This window comes from Portunus trituberculatus, chromosome 16 (assembly GCF_017591435.1).
Source record: "Portunus trituberculatus isolate SZX2019 chromosome 16, ASM1759143v1, whole genome shotgun sequence".
Taxonomy (NCBI): Eukaryota; Metazoa; Arthropoda; class Malacostraca; order Decapoda; family Portunidae; genus Portunus; species Portunus trituberculatus.
This window is the reverse complement of record NC_059270.1, coordinates 14412652-14420151: the sequence shown is the minus strand read 5'-3', so window position 1 is coordinate 14420151 and position 7500 is coordinate 14412652. Positions and strand designations below refer to the sequence as shown.

The window sequence follows — 7500 nt, the reverse complement described above, 5'->3', positions numbered from 1 at the left end:
AGAGGGAACGATGCATGTAGGGGGAAGTGAGGAAAGATGTGAATGGAGAAAGGAAAAGAAAGGTGGAGATCGCGAAGTGGAAGGATGGAAGATGGTGGGAGAAGGAAAGGGAAAGAGAGATGAAGGGTAAATATGAAATAGAGGAGAAAAAAAAGGAATATAAGGTAGATTCGAGGTAAAACTGTTATGTTAAACGAATTACGAAAAAGAAAAGAAAGGGAATAGTGAGGATAGTAAAGAAAAGGGAAATAGGCAGAAATTAGAGTCTTCTTGAGAGAGGAAAGAGAAAATTAAGATAAAGAAAGTAAAGAAAAGAGGAAGTTGTCTTGATAATATTCGAGAGAGAGAGAGAGAGAGAGAGAGAGAGAGAGAGAGAGAGAGAGAGAGAGAAGATTAATATAAAAGAAAAGACAAAGAAAAGATAACGTGGACAAGAATTATTAGTATCTTGAGAGAAAGAAAATGATAAATTAGGAACCAGGAATCACGTTGAAAGGAGGAAAGAAATGAAGATAAATGAAAAGGATAAAGAAAATCACAATAAGCAGAAACAAGGAATTATCTTAAGTCAACAGAGAGAGAGAGAGAGAGAGAGAGAGAGAGAGAGAGAGAGAGAGAGAGAGAGAGAGAGAGAGAGGACAGTGTTGGAACGAAATGTTGGTGGTGGCAAGTGTCGTGGGAGTCGCCTTGGGTCGTTTATCTCACTTGTTTGCCTTACATTTGCACCACAAAGGCCTGGCGGAGGGGCAAGACAGCTCCAGGGCCACACTACACCTGCAAGTGGCCGGTGTTTCTTTTCAAGGTGGAGAGAAGAGCTAGAGAGTGTTGAGTGTCGAGTGTTGTGTGTTGTCTGCTCAAGTGTGAGTAATGTGTCTGTGGTTATTGGTGGTGGTGGTGGTGGTGGTGGTGTGTTATAATTGCTATTAATATTTTTGTTAGTAGTAGTAGTAGTAGTAGTAGTGGTGGTGATGATAGTGTATTATTACTATTATTGTTATTATTATTATTATTATTATTATTATTATTATTATTATTATTATTATTATTATTATTATTATTGTTGATGTTATTGTGGTGGTGGTGATGGTGGTAGTATTGTTATTCTTATTGTGCTTGTCATTGTGGTCTTTGTCATCATCATCATCATCATCACCATGTACACTCCATCACTGGTAGAAATTAAGATGTTTTATGAAAGACAACAACAACAACAACAACAACAACAACAACAACAAGACAATATAATCACTACTTTTCTAAACTTTTTCTTACTTTTTGTCATTCAACCTAATAGCCGTCCACAGAAACACACTCCACTAAAAATGCTCCCCTACTAATTACTTTTATTCCCTCCTACAGGTAAGTGGTCTGAGGCACCTGTGCTTACCTGGGAGTACCTGAACATACCTGTCGCTGCCGTCTCCCCCCTGAAGTGTCGTGAGTACAGGGTGTATCAGAGACAGTGGAAACATGTATTTCGAACCTTGAACAGAGGAGGAAGAGGAGGAAATGAAGAGATGGAGGATACGAGAGGAGGAGGAGGAGGAGGTGGGTGTAGAGAATAGAGGTAACGAAGGGAGGGAAAGAACTAAGATGAAGAAGAGAAAATATGTAAAGGGGAGAAGGAAAGGATAAGAATGAGAAGGAGAAATAAGACAACTATAATTAATAGCAAGACAAAAATGAGAAGGAGGAGGAGGAGGAGGAGGAGGAGGAGGAGGAGGAGGAGGAGGAGGAGGAGGAGGAGGAGGAGGAGGAGGAGGAGGATGAGGAGGAAGAAGAAGAAGAAGAAGAAGAAGAAGAAGAGAGAAGAAGAGAGAGAGAGAGAGAAGAAGAAGAAGAAGAACAATTAAGAAGGATGCAACAGCTGCATTGAAGTAATTAGGTAAAGAAAGGGATTTACCGTCACACTATTATCCTCCTCCTCCTCCTCCTCCACCTCCTCCTCCTCCTCCTCCTCCTCCTCCTCCTCCTCCTCCTCCTCAAGGCAACATAATTCCCTTCATGGCTTATGCTGTTAATCATAATTGAGTGCGAGGGATGAACAAACATCTAATTAGTCACTCACTCATTATGCCTTGGGAAATATTGTGGTTCTCTCTCTCTCTCTCTCTCTCTCTCTCTCTCTCTCTCTCTCTCTCTCTCTCTCTCTCTCTCTCTCTCTCTCTCTCTCTCTCTCTCTCTGAAATGCTACTATTTGTTTTCTGTTTAATATAACTTTAATTTTTCAATGCCTTTTTGTTGTAATTTGGCTTTATGTATGTGCGTGTGTGACAGGCTTGACTAACACACACACACACACACACACACACACACACACACACACACACACACACACACAGACACACATCCACCTTACCTTACTTTATCTTACCTACCTCATTCTCTCTCTCTCTCTCTCTCTCTCTCTCTCTCTCTCTCTCTCTCTCTCTCCTCTCTCTCTCCTCCTCCTCCTCCTCCTCCTCCTCCTCCTCCTCCTCCTCCTCCTCCTCTTTTCCCTTTCCATCCTTCTCTTCCTCCCCCCTCCCCCCGTCTACCTTCCTATTTTTTTTTCCCCCTTCGCGGTGTCAACCTTTATTGAGATGGAGGACGCGGCTTCGAACAAGATGAATGTTCCTCGCGCATTTATTTATCGCTGAGCCAACTTTTCCGGATGAGCGGAGTGAATTTACTTCCTTATACACTCTTGGTGGAGGTTGGGTGGAGGGAAGAGGCGGAAGAAAGAACTGGTAGGTAGATAGATGTGTGTGTGTGTGTGTGTGTGTGTGTGTGTGTGTGTGTGTGTGTAAGGATAGTGTAGGTAATGAAAACTTACAGGTAAAGAAGAGAGAGAGAGAGAGAGAGAGAGAGAGAGAGAGAGAGAGAGAGAGAGAGAGAGAGAGAGATGAGTATATGGGGAACAGGAAGAGAAGGAGCCACGGGGAGAGAGGAAGAGAAAAAGAAGTGAAGGGAAGAGGAAGAAAAGAAAGTGTGGAGAGGAAGAGAGGGAGAACAAGAGAGAAAAAATACAAAGAGAGGAGAGACGAGGAACTGTGTGTGTGTGTGTGTGTGTGTGTGTGTGTGTGTGTGTGTGTGTGTGTGTGTGTGTGTGTGTGTGTGTGTGTGTGTGTGTGTGTGTGTGTGTGTGTGTGTAAGTAGAAGACTGTGATGGTCAGTTAAACACAGAATCTCTCTCTCTCTCTCTCTCTCTCTCTCTCTCTCTCTCTCTCTCTCTCTTAGTAAAAACTTGGGTGTGGCACTCCTGTAGGGGCGGGAAGGGCGTGGTGCTGTGCAGGGGCGCCAAGCAGTCGTGTGGGGGGCGGGGTGGCACAGGGGCGTGGCAGGGAAACACAACACATAACAGGAAGACAAGGTTTCGTGTGTGTGTGTGTGTGTGTGTGTGTGTGTGTGTGTGTGTGTGTGTGTGTGTGCATACAATATTTCCTTTCCCTCTTCGTATCTTCCTTGTATTATCTCCATCTGTCCTTCCCAATCTTCCTTATCCTTCTTCCCTTTCTCTTTTTATTATCATGTTTCTTTATTCCCTTTTCTAATCCTCCCTTCATTTGACTCCTACACCTCTCCTCTCCTTCACTCCTTCCATTTTTACATCATCTATCCCTCCTTGCCTCTCTCTCTCTCTCTCTCTCTCTCTCTCTCTCTCTCTCTCTCTCTCTCTTCCAGGCGTCTGAGATGCTGGTGCTTGTATTTATAACGTCATTAGTCACCGTGGGCCGTGGGCTGTGATGGATGGGCGCCATTCATAACGTGCCCAAATAATGACTCACACACACACACACACACACACACACACACACACACACACACACACACACACACACACACACACACACACACACACACACACACACATACACACTTCTACACATTTACACACACTACCTTTTGATATTATACTGCAAGAGAGAGAGAGAGAGAGAGAGAGAGAGAGAGAGAGAGAGAGAGAGAGAGAGAGAATACGTCTCAAATAAAATAAAAGACCGGAGAGAAAAGATGCTTAGGAAAGTAATGGATAGATGAAGAAAAAAACTTAATTAAAAGCTAAAAAATAGATAAATAGATAAATAAAGGATAGGACACAGGTAGAGTGGGAGGAATAGGGAGGCAATAGGTAACATGGAAAAGTAAGGGAGTGAGGTAAAGAGAAGCAATAGATTAAAAAAAAAAAAGGAATAGGGAGTGTGGAAGGCGGGAGAGTGAGCTGGAAAAAAAGCAATGAGTTATGAAGGGAAGTTGAAAGAAATGAGGTGAAGCAAACGTGGATGGATGGAAGAAATGATGGGGAGTGGCGTGGAATGCAAGAGAGAGAGAGAGAGAGAGAGAGAGAGAGAGAGAGATGAAACTGCACGAATAATTGAAGCAGAATGGGATGAAATTAGATTATAACAAAAATATAAAATAAAGAACCTGGAAATCCAAGTGAGAATTAGAAAAAATAGATGTATATATATTTTTTTTTGAAGTTGAAAGTAATGCAATGAAATATTCAATGATGCTAAAAATGAAAATCAGGAAAGAAAATAGACAAAGTGAAGTAAATTGATGTGATATTGACGAGAAATGACATGACAGGAAGGATTAACGCTAATGAAAGAAAATAAGAAAAAAAAGACAAATGATGACAAACAGAAAGAAAGACGCGCAGGAAGGAGAGAGAGGGAAGGAATTTAATTGAGGGAAAGGAAGAAAGGAAGACAGGCAGAGTTGAGGAAAAGGAAATAGAAAGTAAGACACGGAAAAGTAAAGAGAAACGTATTAAAGAAAAAGAAAATTAAACACGAAGACACAAATAAACAAAGGAAATGAAAATAAAAATAACGAAAACCAGGAACACGAAGGAAACGAAAAAAAAGATGATAAAAAGGGAACAAGTCAAATCATTAGAACACGAAGAAGTGAACGAACAAATAAACGAAGAAAACTATAAAAAAAAAAAATGAAAACCAGGAACACGAAAGGAGAAATGAAGAAAGATGATAATCAGTAAAAAAAAAAAAAGTCAATAAACCAAGACACGAAGACATAAACGAAGAAAATAATAATAATAATAATAAAAACGAAAATCAGAAACGAAAGAGAAAAGAAGAAAGATGATGATAAATAAAGGAAATGAATGAAATAAGTAGAAGGAAAAGAAGGGAATGAAGGGAAGAAGCTCTGGAAGGCTGGCTGGCTGGCTGGCTGGGCGGGGTGGGGCGGGGATGGAGGGCTGTGGGGTGGATGGGGTGGATGGGGGAGACAGGCAGGCACGCAGTCGGCTCCTGATGGATGAAGTTTCACCTAATGGATCACGAGAGATGAATGGGCCGCTGCGATGTCTCATGGAGGTCTCTTCGGAGTCTCTCGAAGGAGTTTCTATGTCTCTCGGTATCTCTCTGCTCCCCTGTCTCATACGCGTCTCTCTCTCTCTCTCTCTCTCTCTCTCTCTCTCTCTCTCTCTCTCTCTCTCTCTCTCTCTCTCTCTCTCTCTCTCTCTCTCTCTCTCTCTCTCTCTCTCTCTCTCTCTCTCTCTCTCTCTCTGCATAAGATGCTGAGAGAGAGAGAGAGAAAGATGGCTTTATACGTATGAATGGAAGAGATAGATGCTAGATGTCAGTTTTGGTGCGCATGTAAGAGAGAGAGAGAGAGAGAGAGAGAGAGAGAGGGTGCGTTTGAGTAGAAGGAAGGAAGGATAGATGGAGAAGAAGGAAAACACTGAGGTACGTACATTGAAGAGGAAGAATGGAGGAAGTGGAGGAAGACACAAGGTTTAGGGGAAGATCGATAGATAATGAGAGAAATGAAATGGAAGGAAAAGGAAGGATGGAGGCGTTTAAAGAGACGGATGGAGGGACATATTGGTGGCATGAATAATTGAATAGGTGGACATATTTTGAGGGGAAGGCGGTGGAAGGATGGAGGAACAAATGATATGGACAGATGGAGAAAGAAAGATGGAGTGACGTGTTGCTACGTTAAATATATAGATGGGTAGACAAATGAAGGACTGTGGTGTGAAGGACGGTGGATTGATAGGAGGACAGACAAGCGGATGAGATAAACATGATGGGAATGAAAAATAGACACGTTTCTACATAACATCGAGAGACTGAGTAATATTCCTTTAGATAAAACAGTGTCACCTTTATCTTAGTCCTACGCATCGGTTTTTTTCTACAAACTACAGTGATATATCAACAGCGTTACTCAAAAAAATAAACTCCCCTAATGTAAGAATTAACCAGTATTCTCAGTCTCTCGTTCTTTTTTACCGCTAAATTCTGGACCTCCCTGGAGCCTTCTGTATTTCCTTCTGTGTGACTCGGATTCTCAAGAGGGAGGCTTCGACACACTTGTTAATATGAAACACAGGATCAAAAACAAATATAACTACACACTTTAAAGACTGGACACAATCAGTAAAAACTCCTCCTCCTCCTCCTCCTCCTCCTCCTCCTCCTCCTCCTCCTCCTCCTCCTCCTCCTCCTCCTCCTTCTAAGTGATTTGCACACGTGAGGAAGAGAAACAAGCATACAATGAATGCCACAGATAGAGGTTTACAGTCAATTTCAACTGTTTAGAGCCTCAGTTGACTTGTGGACCAGGCCCCACATTCTGAAATACTTTTGACCGCATCTCCGCTATCTTCAAAGGGCTCTAATTGAACCTTCATTGATTTTTACGCGTTTCTGTGATTCTAGTGACAGATTAACACACTTTCTACATCACAAAATGGCGGAATTAGTCTTGAGAAAACGACTGACGATCTTTGTGGCCTTTGAAAACGGTCGTGTTGAAAAGCAAAGCGATTCTGCATACGGTTCCAGATGACCTGAGTACTGATCGCTTAGGGACCAGCTGACCAGGGACCAGACAGGCCACAACAAAACTTGCAATGCTCATGAGGTGAACTGACCTGGGGCAAATAGAAGTGTAATACTAAAAGAAAGAAAAACAGTAGAGAAGAAATATGAACAAGACTACCAATGGAATAAATTTTAAAAGGCCTTGTAAGGAGAGAAACGAGAAATGAGAAATCAGTTTAGACAAAAAAATAAAAATACAAGGAATAAGTGACCGCAAGATTTATTTTTTGGTAGAGAGAGAGAGAGAGAGAGAGAGTGAGAGTGAGAGAGAGACTGAGAGAGTGAAGAATAGAAATGGATCCAGAGAGAGAGGTTAGGAGGTTGATCCACTGAAGAACAAGGAATGGATAGATGGATGAGAGAGAGAGAGAGAGAGAGGATGCAGACACCGCGCCAGTACAATCCAGTCATCCACTCACCCACTCACTGACTGCCAATCCATGAATTATGAAAGCTGGAAAAAAACTCTCAGTAATTTACATATTGAGCACATTAACATTCTTCCTGCTTGACTGGAGGAGGAGGAGGAGGAGGAGGAGGAGGAGGAGGAGGAGGTATGAGAGAAAAAATGCAGAAGACGAATGAGGATAAGTTTTCCCATTCCTCCTCCTCCTCCTCCTCCTCCTCCTCCTCCTCCTCCTCCTCCTCCTCCTCC

At 42.3% G+C, this 7500-nt stretch overlaps 1 protein-coding gene and 1 long non-coding RNA gene across 17 annotated transcripts in view; both read left to right on the top strand.

Annotated features, from left to right (window-relative positions):
- The window catches only part of LOC123504627, an 18470-nt gene extending 17821 nt beyond the window's left edge, over positions 1–649 (top strand). Inside the window, exon 3 of the long non-coding RNA XR_006674895.1 lies at positions 638–649. This is a non-coding gene — a long non-coding RNA (uncharacterized LOC123504627). The remainder of the gene's footprint in view (positions 1–637) is intronic.
- LOC123504626 (CUGBP Elav-like family member 2) overlaps positions 1–7500 on the top strand; it is a 622414-nt gene that overhangs the window by 406600 nt on the left and 208314 nt on the right. The gene's annotated exons all lie outside the window — the stretch shown is intronic.